The sequence below is a fragment of the Microcaecilia unicolor genome, chromosome 6, assembly GCF_901765095.1.
Source record: "Microcaecilia unicolor chromosome 6, aMicUni1.1, whole genome shotgun sequence".
Classification (NCBI taxonomy): Eukaryota; Metazoa; Chordata; class Amphibia; order Gymnophiona; family Siphonopidae; genus Microcaecilia; species Microcaecilia unicolor.
Genome location: NC_044036.1, coordinates 3,176,884 through 3,189,299, shown reverse-complemented (window position 1 = coordinate 3,189,299; position 12,416 = coordinate 3,176,884). Strand labels below are relative to the sequence as shown.

Genomic DNA, 12,416 nt, shown 5'->3' with positions numbered 1-12,416 from the left:
AAAAAGTACAAAACATTTTATACTGCTTATCCCAGAAATAGTGGATTTTCCCCAAGTCCATTTAATAACGGTTTATGGACTTTTCCTTTAGGAAGCCGTCCAAACCTTTTTTAAACTCCGCTAAGCTAACCGCCTTTACCACATTCTCTGGCAACGAATTCCAGAGTTTAATTACACGTTGAGTGAAGAAAAATTTTCTCAGATTCGTTTTAAATTTACTACATTGTAGCTTCATCGCATGCCCCCTAGTCCTAGTATTAGTAGTGGTTTATGGACTTGTCCTTTAGGAAACCGTCTAACCCCTTTTTAAATGCTGCCAAGCTAACCGCCTTCACCACATTCTCCGGCAACGAATTCCAGAGTTTAATTATGCATTGGGTGAAGACAAATTTTCTCTGATTTGTTTTAAATTTGCTACACTGTAGTTTCATCGCATGCCCCCTAGTCCTAGTATTTTTGGAAAGCGTGAACAGACGCTTCACATTCACCTGTTCCACTCCACTCATTATTTTATATACCTCTATCATGTCTCCCCTCAGCCTTCTCTTCTCCAAGCTGAAAAGCCCTAGCCTCCATAGTCTTTCTTCATAGGGAAGTCCCATCCCTGCTATCATTTTAGTCACCCTTCGCTGCACCTTTTCCAATTCTACTATATCTTTCTTGTGATGCGGCAACCAGAATTGAACACAATACTCAAGGTGCGGTCGCACCATAGAGTGATATAATGGCATTATAACAACCTCACACCTGTTTTCCATACCTTTCCTAATAATACCCAACATTCTATTCGCTTTCCTAGCCGCAGCAGCACACTGAGCAGAAGGTTTCAGTGTATTATCAACGACGACACCCAGATCCCTTTCTTGGTCTGTAACTCCTAACGTGGAACCTTGCATGACGTAGCTATAATTCGGGTTCTTCTTTCCCACATCACCTTGCACTTGCTCACATTAAACGTCGTCTGCCATTTAGCCGCCCAGTCTCGTAAGGTCTTTCTGTAATTTGTCACAATCCTCTTGCGAATTAACGACTTTGAATAACTTTGTGTCATCAGCAAATTTAATTACCTCACTAGTTACTCCCATCTCTAAATCATTTATAAATATATTAAAAGCAGCGGTCCTAGTACAGACCCCTGAGGAACCCCACTAACTACCCTTCTCCATTGTGAATACTGCCCATTTAACCCCACTCTCTGTTTCCTATCCTTCAACCAGTTTTTAATCCACAATAGGACTTTTCTTCCTATCCCATGACCCTCCAATTTCCTTTGTAGCCTTTCATGAGGTACCTTGTCAAACGCCTTTTGAAAATCCAGATACACAATATCAACCGGCTCCCCTTTGTCCACGTTTGTTTACTCTTTCTAAGAATTGAAGTAAATTGGTCAGACAAGATTTCCCCACACGAAAGCCGTGCTGACTTGGTGTCAGTAATCCATGTTCTTGGATGTGCTCTGTAATTTTGTTTTTAATAATAGCCTCTACCATCTTCCCCAGCACCGACGTCAGACTCACCGGACTATAATTTCCCGGATTTCCCCTGGAACCTTTTTTAAAAATCGGTGTTACAGCCACCCTCCAATTTTCTGGTACCACACTTGATTTTAAGGATAAATTGCACATCACTAACAGTAACTCCGTAAACTCATTTTTTCAATTCTATCAGTACACCATGAGTGGGAAAGCGCGGGGTCCAAATGTAACAAAAAAAAAAAAAGATCCAAAGAAAATCGCAGATGACTTAACCAATTACTGCCCAATAGCGTCAATTCCTCTGATCACCAAGTTAATGGAAGGTATGGTGACCAAACAACTCACTGAATACCTAGATAAATTCTCAATTCTCCACGATTCTCAATCAGGATTTCGGTCTAACCACAGTACCGAAACAGTATTAACCACTCTTCTCACTAAATTCAAATGATCAATAGCAACTGGCAATAACATACTCCTCCTTCAATTTGACATGTGTAGTGCATTCGATATGATAAGCCATAAAATTTTATTAAATATTCTGGACTTCTTCGGAATTGGAGGCAATGTTCTCAATTGGTTTAGAGGTTTTTTTAACTACTGGATCTTACCAAGTAAAATTTAACTCCAATACGTGAGCTCTATGGATACCGGATTGCAGAGTTCCCCAGGGAGCTCCACTCTCCCCGACCCTCTTCAACCTTATGATGATGCCCTTAGCCAACATATTGTCCAGTCAAGGCCTCAACCCGTACATATATGCAGATGATATAACGATCTACATCCCATTTAAACATAATTTACTGGAAATAATGGATGTTATCAACCACAGCTTCCAAATTATGCATTCTTGGGCGAATGCCTTTCAATTAAAACTTAACGCTGAAAAAACAGTGTCTTATGCTTACATCACAATATAACACAAATTCACCTCCATAACCACTCCAAACTTTTCCATTCCTGTCTCAGACACTTTGAAGATTCTTGGAGTAACCATTGATCGTAATCTCACACTTGAATGCCATGTGAAGAATACAACTAGGAAGATGTTTCAGTCAATGTGGAAGATTAGAAGACTAAAACCTTTCTTCCCAAGAGGCATTTTTTGCAACCTGGAACAATCAATGGTGTTGAGTCATCTAGATTATTGCAATGCGCTGTATACTGGCTGTAAAGAGTATATCATCAAGAAACTTCAGACAGCCCAAAACACCGCAGCTAGACTCATTTTTGGAAAATTAAAATACGAAAGCGCTAAACCCCTAAGAGAGAAGCTCCATTGGCTCCCAGTTAAGGAACGTTCTGTGTTCAAAGTTTGCACTGTGGTTCATAAAATCATTCATGAAAATGCTCCGGCATACATGTTAGACCTTATTGATTTACCACCCAGGAACGCTAAAAGATCAGCACGCACATTCTTGGGACTTCACTTCCCTAGCTTCAAAGGTCTAAAGTACAAACTAATACATTGTTATGATTGGGGTCAGAACCCCTCTCAAACTTACCTCTTTCCTGGGGGTCAGCTTCTTAGCTGGCTTCTGTTTCTTTTCTCTGTCATTTCTGAGCTGGCTCTGTCTCTCTGTGCTGACAGCTTCCAGCAGCATGGGGTTAATTGTTTCACTTTACTACAGCTGTGTGGGTGGACTGAGTTAGCTCTACCTCTCTTTGGGTGTACTGGCGTCAAGTGCTTCACGGTGTTGCATTGGTGTGGGTTGGGCCTCTCAGGGTCAGTGTGCTTTTGCCTAGGTCTAGGGAGTATGACATCATCAGGGAGGGCCTTGATAAGGAAGTGGTGGTGTTGCCTTCAGAGCCTTTGCAACGGTTGTGTTTGCTTTAGGTAGGGTGGTGCAGTGTGCACTTCTGACTTTGTGTCTAGTTTCCCTGCTTGCTTTTGCTAAGGTCCAGGTTAGTGTTAGTGCAGTGTGCACTAGTGTCTGTGTGTTTAGCTTTCCTGCTTTTCCCTCTTAGTTTTGGAAGCTTTGCTGTGTGTAGGGCTTTGGAAGCTCTGTTGCTGTTAGAAGTACTCCTGGGTTTGGTGGTGTTAGGAACACTGCAGAGTTTGCTGTTAGAAGTACTTCTGGTGTTTGTGCTATTGGGAGCATTGCAGTCTTTGCTGTTTGTGTTTGGTGCTTTAGCAACACTTTTGACTTGTGTTAGCTTCCCTGCTTTTTCCTTGTGGCTCCCCTGTCTTCCCTTTTAGTGCTAGGAGCTCTTCTGGTTGCTTGCCAGAGTAGTGCTTAGGAACACCTTGTTAGTTTTGTATCTAGCTTGCTAGAGCAGTGCTTAGGTAGCTTGTTAGTTTTGTGTTTAGCTTATTAGTGTAGAGCTCTGCTTGTAGCTTGGTGCTTAGTAGCACCTGTGTTAGCTTTGTGTTTAGTTCCCTGCTCTGTTAGTTTAGGGCTTAGGAAGTCCCTTTGTTGAGCAGGGCTTAGGAGCTCCTATTTAGTATAGGGCTTAGGAAGTCCTTTTGTTAGTGTAGGCCTAGGAGTGCCCTGGTTAGTCCAGTTCCTTGGAGCACTGCTGTCTCTTCGGTTTCCTGTCCTGGTCCCTGTGTCATCTGGTATCCGGTAAGTCCTGCCGTCTACTCGAACCCAGGAGCTCAACTCCTGGGGGGCTTAGTAGCTAAGTGCAGGTGAAGCTGTTCGGACCAGTCCAGTGTGTTCCAGTCCGTGGAATTCCAGTCCAGTGTTCCAGTCCTGTGTCCTCCAGTCCGGGGGATTCCAGTCCAGTGTTCCAGTCCGGTGTCCTCCAGTCCTGGAGATTCCAGTCCGTGTGTTCTGGTTGCTGGGCGGTGCCTGCAGTCCCTGCCGGTGCGCTTGCCCAGCGTTGGTTGGTGGGTTTTGCCTGCTTCTGTCACTCCTCGTCAGCAGCCCAAGGGCTCACATTTGCTCCAGAGCCCGGCCCCGCGGGCTCTGAACCTGAGAACCTGACATACATGCGTCTTGTTTTCCTTACATTGGCACGCAGCTGTGGAATGCATTTTCACTGGATCTGAAAAATATTCACGACCTTATCAACTTTCGAAAATCTTTAAAGACTTTTTAACAAGATTTACCATAATAATCAATAATAGGAATTCCAACACATTACTAATTACTTGATAATCTGTATGCTTTATTGAATTGATTATATCCATTATGTTACACTTGTTCTTTATGTAACCAGTTGTTTATTTACTCTTGATTGGCACTTGTCATGATGTATTATTGTAAGCCACATTGAGTCTGCAAATAGGTGGAAAAATGTGGGATATAAATAAATCTATACATGATAAATTATTTTCAGTTCAAGGAACTAGATTCTGGAATTTATTACCAGTAAGTCTGAAAAAAGTTCAGTCACCTTTACAATTTCTGAAATTTTTGAAAACTTCCCTTTTTGAGTCTTCTTAGGTTTAAGTTTTATAGAATTTTAAGTACTATTATTTTATTCTTGTGTTATAAATTTGTTTTGTTCTCTCTTGATGAGAAGAGCATTTCTTATTGTGAACTGCCTTGAAGTCCTTTTCGGGATAATTTGTGCAGTATACAAAACAGAATAGCATAGCATAACATAGCATCTCTCCCTCCTGTTGGCGACAAGGCATCGCCCCTCTTCTGTCTTTTTTTTTTTTTTTAATTTGTATTTATCAACGTCGGTACAGAACAAGCATCTACAGTACATAGAAGGGCGTTATACAACAGGTATCCATAAATACACAGCTGCCATAAGATAGCAATCACCAAAGAAGGCGGTCCCATACTTTTTCTTATGTGAGAGTAAGATCACAATACCCCTCTTAGTAAAATCAAACATCCACAACTCAGAAGAAGCCCAACTAGCATACCCTCGTACACACTCCCTATTTCCCATCCCCAACCCTCCTCTCCCCTGTCCCTGCCTCCCCCCTCTCAATTCTGTATTTCCTGAACACCATCTCTCCCACCATTTCGCCGGGGTAAACTTCGACTGGCCTATAACCCCTTTGAAAACAATTCTCATCAATGCTGCCACGTTATACGTACGGAGATCCGGTAAATTAAGTCCTCCTCGCTCCCTACCAAGTACTAGTGTTTGGCGTCCTATACACGATCCCTTTTGCCTCCATATAAAAGAATGCAATATGGAACGAAATAATCATTCATCTTGTCTTTTGATCCAGATGGGCATGGTTTTCAAGGGATATAACAACTTGGGGAGTAAGATCATCTTGATCAGTGCTACTCGGCCCAGCAGGGAGACCAGACTGGGAGGTCCCTCCACCTTAAACATAAGTGTTTGATCTTATCTGTCTGGTCCGATATGTTCCGCCTATACCAAGATAACGCATTGGGTGTTGTACCGGCGGGATGGACAACCTCGCAAAGTAGAGGTTTTGATGGCTGCCTGAGGGGGAGAAGTTCAGACGTCACAATTAACTCTTAAACCCGATATAGCCCCAAACTCTTTAACCAAAGTTAATGCTTTTTCTAGATGTAGAGGGGCATCTGCAAGGTAGAGCAAGATGTCATCAGCAAAGAGATTGATACAGATCTCCTGCCCTCCGACCTGAAGACCCCGAATCTTATCTCTTTGGGGCGTATCTTAATTGCTGAAGGTTCTATAGCTAATAAAAACAGCAGTGCGGATAATGGACACCCCTGTCTGGTACCCCTCTGTAAGTTGAAACACTCCATCAGTTTGTTGTTGACTAGTAATCTCACCTGTGGCCTGGTATACAAGACCCGAATCCAGTCAACAAACCTGCCCTGTAACCCCCTGATGGCGAACCTATGACACGCGTGTCAGCACTGACACGCGTAGTCATTTTCGCTGACACGCGGCGCCACCGCAGTGTGGTCCGCCCTCCCTCCTCGCTCCCGGAAACTAACCTTAAAGCCTCCTTTCACGTCGCTGCAAGCAGCAGCAGGGCAGGCCACTCCTTCCTTCCGTAATGTCCGCGAGGGCGGAGCACAGAAGGAAGGAGGAGAGGTCTGCCCTGCTGCTGCTTGCTGCAACGTGAAAGGAGGCTTTAAGGTTAGTTCCGGGCCTGGTGGAGGGGGGGCCTGGCGATCTCGGGTAGGGGGGTCCCGGGGGCTGTCCTAGTAGCAGTGATTTTTCTTGAAGTGACACACCACCCGAGTTATGCTCGGTTTTTTGGTGAATTTTGACACACCAAGCTCAAAAGGTTGCACATCACTGCTGTAACCCATACTTCTTCATAACCCAGAATAGATATTGCCACGAGGTACTGTCAAACGCTTTTTCTGTCCAGACCTGTAATGGCCTCTGTTCTCCCCTTCCCTCTATATACATGTATTGCTACTACGAGTGAGATTCATGGAGGTGTACCTACCAGCAAGAAAACCCACCTGATCCTCATGGATAACGCTAGGAAGAAAAACATTCATCTTTTGCACCAGAATAGCAGCTAAAAGTTTAACATCCTGGTTAAGCAGAGATATATGGGTCATTCCCTGGTTTGGGAAGCAGTATAATGTGCGCTAGATTCTGGTGGAGATCTGCCCCTTCCTGAACTAAGCTGTTATACATATTGGACAGAGGTTGTGCTACTACATCCGACAATATTCTGTAATATTCTGGACCAAAACTGATCGGGCCTGGAGCTTTTGTCAATTTTAATGCCTTAATACCGTGTCTGATCTCTGTTGCAGAGGTGGGCCTGCTCAAAATTCGCGCTTGATCTGTGGTAAACCTGGGGATCGGTAAATCTCTGAAAAAGGCGTCCCTTTGCTCTGGGTCTAATTCTCTCGCTCCATATAAAGAACGGTAATATTGGATATTGTATATCTAGATTTTCAGAAGGCGTTTGACAAAGTGCCTCATGAAAGACTCCAAAGGAAACTGGAGAGTCATGGGATTGGAGGCAGTGTATTATTATAGATTAAGAGCTGGTTGAAAGACAGGAAGCAGAGAGTAGGGTTGAATGATCAGTATTCTCGATGGAGAAGGGTAGTTTGTGGGGTCCCTCAGGGGTCTGTGCTGGGATCACTGCTTTTTAACATATTTATAAATGACCTTGAGATGGGAGTAACTAGTGAGGTAATTAAATTCGCAGATGACACAAAGTTATCCAGGGTCGTCTCGTCGCGGGAGGAGTGTGAAAGATTACAAGAGGACCTCGTGAGACTGGGGGATTGGGCGTTCAAATGGCAGATGAAGTTCAACGTTGACAAGTGCAAAGTGATGCACGTGGGAAGGAGGAACCCGAATTACGGCTATGTCATGCAAGGTTCCGCTTTAGGAGTTACGGACCGAGAAAGGGATCTGGGAGTCATCGTGGATAGAACGTTGAAATCTTCCGCTCAATGTGCTGTGGCAGCTAAGAAGGCGAACAGAATGTTGAGTATTATTAGAAAAGGGATGGAAAACAAGCTTGAGGATGTTATAATGCCGTTATATCGCTCCATGGTGTGACCGCACCTGGAGTATTGTGTTCAGTTCTGGTTGCCTCATCTCAAAAAAGATATAAAGGAATTGGAGAAGGTGCAGAGAAGGGTGACGAAAATGATAAAAGGGATGGGATGACTACCTTATGAGGAGAGGTTAAGACGGCTAGGACTCTTTAACCTTTCGTGAAATATAGTATGCCCTATCAGACGGACTCTACACTTGTCTTTAGTTTGTTTAGATTGTCTTTAGATTGTACACCTGTCTTTTAGATTGTAAGCTCCTTGAGCAGGGACTGTCCTTCCATGTTAAATTGTACAGCGCTTCGTAACCCTAGTAGCGCTTTAGAAATGTTTAGTAGTAGTAGCCTGGAGAAAAGGCGGCTGAGGGGTGATATGATAGAGGTCTACAAAATAATGAGTGGAGTAGAGCGGACAGATGTGAAGCGTTTGTTTACGCTTTCTAACAATAATAGAACTAGGGGACAGAAGATGAAATTAGAATGTGGTAGGTTTAAAACAAATTGGAGAAAGTTTTTCTTTACTCAGCGTGTGGTTAGACTCTGGTAGTGACGGCAGCTGGCCTTGCTGAGTTTAAAGGGGGTCTGGACAGATTCCTGAAGGAAAAGTCCATTGATCGTTATTAAATTCTGGGTTTTTGCCAGGTTCTTGGGGCCTGGATTGGCCGCTGTCGTAGACAGAGTGCTGGGCTTGATGGACTTTTAGTCTTTTCCCAGCGTGGCAGTGCTTATGTACTTATGGACAAACTGGTGTTGTATTTGGGCTTCCTTATGGAATTGCCGCCCTGCTCCGTCCGTAATGGGAAGTGATAACCAGTTTTTTTTTGTAAGGGCGCACTAGATTGGCCACGAGTTTTCCAGCCTTGCTGCCCCACTTGAATAGTTTAAATCTTTGGAAATAAATGTCCCTCTTGGCCCGACTAGTGAGCAGCTGGTCTATTTGTCGCCTTATCCCTACCATGGCATCCTTAGAAGACTAGTCCAGACTGCTCACATGCTGCCTTCGAAGAGACTGATATTCTTGTGAAAGCTTTAACAGTTCAGCCTCTAACTTCTTCCTGCTCGATGTATATGCCAGTATATGTCCCCTTACCACTACTTGAGATTCTTTCCAAAAAGTAACTGGGCCCACGTCTGGGGTCTCATTGTGGGATTGATAATCTAGCCATTTCTCCCTCAGGTTAAGTTCGAAATGCGACATCATTGTACAGTGAGGGTGAGAACTTCCACACCCTCTCTGACAAATCTGTTTTGTAGGATATAGCAGAGTGGTCTGACAGGGTATTATCAATGATATGGACCTCTTTTGCTGTTCAGAATAGTGACTGTGAGTTTAGGAAATAATCTAGTCTAGAGTAGATATTGTGTGGATGTGAATAAAAAGTAAAGTCCATGTCATGTGGGTGCAGTAACCGCCATATATCCACTGTCCCCAGCTGGTGCATCACAAAGTTAACTCCTTTGTTCTCCAAGGCTCTTCCCCGTGATTTAACTGGTTTACAATCAAAAGTGGGATCTGCGTATGTATTAAAATCCTCTCCCAAAACAAGTTGATACTCTGAATGTGGGGTCAGCTTGGCCACTATGTCAGAGAAGAATGTATGGTTGTATACATTAGGGCCATACAGGTTACAAAGGCCCAACTTGTGACCCCAAAGTTCACCTAGGAGTATAACATATCTGCCATCTCTATCTTGAATTATTTTGTGAGTGTTAAACGGGAGCTGCTTGTGAATTTTTATTTATTTATTTATTTATTGCATTTGTATCCCACAATTTTCCCACCTATTTGCAGGCTCAATGTGGCTTACATAATTTAGTTATGACATTGTCATTCCAGGATATCAGGTACAAATTAGTGATGTGTAGAGATTAAGTAAGGGAAGAGAGAAGGGGTGAGTGGGTTGAGTATAGAAGGTGAACTTTCAGTTGAGTGTGTTGGTAAAGTGGTTAATGAGGTTATGGGTTCTCTTTGTAGGCCTTGTTGAAGAGATATGTATTCAGAGATTTGCGAAAGTTAGTTATTTCGTCGATTGCTTTCAGCTCTGTAGGTAGTGCGTTCCATAGGTGCGTGCTCGTGTATGAGAAGGTAGTGGCATGCATCAGCTTGTACTTTAGTCCTTTACAGCTGGGGAAGTGCAGATTGAGAAATTTGCGAGATGATCTTGTGGCATTTCTGGGAGGTAGGTCCACGAGGTTTAACATGTAGATTGGGGCGTCTGCGTGAATGATTTTGTGTACAATCGTGCATATCTTGAACGCAATGTGTTCCTTAAGTGGGAGCCAGTGAAGTTTCTCTCTCAGTGGTTTTGCACTTTCATATTTAGTTTTTCCAAATATGAGTCTGGCAGCAGTATTCTGGGCTGTTTGGAGTTTTTTGATAGTCTGTTCTTTGCAGCCAGCGTACAATGCGTTGCAGTAATCCAGGTGGCTTATTACCAATGACTGTACCAGGGTGTGGAAGATATATCTCGGTAAGAAGGGTTTTACTCGTTTGAGTTTCCACATGGCGTAGAACATCTTTTTCGTCGTGTTCTTCACGTGGGCGTCAAGAGTGAGGTTTCGGTCAATAGTAACTCCAAGAATTTTCAAGTTTTGTGAGACAGGGAGAGGGCAATATGGTGTGATTATTGTGGAGAAGTTTTTTGTGTTGTGAGGTGAGTACAAGACGTGTTTTTCCTGCGTTAAGTTTTAGTTGGAATGCGTCCGCCCAATTGTGCATGATTTGGAAGCTTTGGTTTATCTCGTTGGCGATTTCATTTAGATCATGTTTGAACGGGATAGAAATTGTGACATCGTCTGCATAAATGTAGGGGTTGAGGTTTTGATTGGCTAGAAGTTTGGCGAAAGGTATCATTAGGTTAAATAAGGATGGCGAGAGGGGGGATCCTTGGGGTACTCCACATTCAGGTGTCCATGGGGGTGATCTATCCGCGTTCGTAGTTACTTGGTAAGATCTTGTGGTCAGGAATCCTTTGAACCATTCGATAACTGTGCCTCCTATTCCGAAGTATTCTAGTATATGTAATAGTATTCCATGATTAACCATGTCAAAGGCAATGGACATGTCGAATTGTAGGAGGAGTATGTTGTTACCAGTTGCAATTGCTTGTTTGAATGAGTTCATTGTGGATACTAGGACTGTTTCAGTGCTGTGGTTTGACTGAAATCCTGATTGAGACTCATGCAGAATAGAGTGTTTGTTTAGGTATTCAGTGAGTTGTTTCGTCACTGCACACTTCCTATCTCAGGAAACCTGAAAATTCTTGGAGTCACCATTGATGGAAACCTAACACTTGATACCCACGTGAAGAACACAACGAAAAAAATGTTCCAATCGATGTGGAAACTCAAAAGAATTAAACCTTTTTTCCCAAGAAACGTCTTTCGCACCCTGGTTCAGTCGCTAGTAATAAGCCACCTGGACTACTGCAACGCTCTGTATGGAGGCTGTAAAGAACAGACCATTAAAAAACTTCAAACAACCCAAAACACAGCAGCCAGACTCATCTTTGGAAAGCCTAAATTTGAAAGTGCGAAGCCCCTAAGAGAGAAACTACATTTCCGCTCACAGATGCCCCACTATACATGCTAAACCTAGTGGACCTACCGCCCAGAAACGCCAAAAGATCAGCCCGCAGATTCCTCAATCTGAATTTCCCCAGCTGCAAAGGAGTGAAATACAAACAGGCTTATGCTACGACCTTTGCATACAAAAGCACACAGTCTTGGAATGCGCTACCCAAGGCCCTGAAAACCATGAACAATCTAACCAGCTTCCGCAAAGCTCTGAAAACACACCTCTTTAACAAAACTTACAAAAGTCACCCTCAATGATACAAATCATCCCCCAAGCCACCCAAGCACACCTAAAACACTTCACATAACCTACCCAACATCTGTCCATCTAACGCCTTGTTTACCTCAGCCCATGATCAACTGTATTTTAATCATGTACTGACTTTAGCATAACCCTACTCTGTAAGCCACATTGAGCCTGCAAAAAGGTGGGATAATGTGGGGTACAAATGCAATAAATAATAATAATAATAATAGATGCTACTGGGCGATAGTTGGTTAGGTCCATTGTGCTTTTCTTAGCATCTTTTGGCAGCGGAGTAAGTAGGATGTTTCCTTTCTCCGTGGGAAAGAGCCCATTTTGAAGCCTGTGGTTTACGTGGTTTGTGAGGTCTATTTTGAATTGTTTGGGTGCAGATCTTATTAGACTGGTAGAGCAAATGTCTAATTTGCATTGTGATTTGGCGTATTTTCCAAGCCAGTGTGAGATTTCGTTTGATGAGAGCGTGTCAAAGTTGGTCCATGATCGATCTGCTGGGCATTCCCCAGGTTTTTGGGTCTAGGCATTTGAGGATGTTTGTGTAATCCGTTATATTGGTAGGTATCATGAGTTGGAGAGTGATTTTTTTCGTTGAAGTATTTTGCAAGATTGATTGCTGATGGGGTGTCTGTGTTGTTGGTTGTAACCGTTGTGGTGTTTAGGAGATTATTTACTAGTGAAAAGAGTTTGTGTGTATCCTTGTAGTTTGGTCCTA

General features: G+C 43.2%; 1 protein-coding gene across 1 annotated transcript in view; it reads left to right on the top strand.

The window, feature by feature from the left end:
- PTPRF (protein tyrosine phosphatase receptor type F) overlaps positions 1–12,416 on the top strand; it is a 1,045,343-nt gene that overhangs the window by 58,616 nt on the left and 974,311 nt on the right.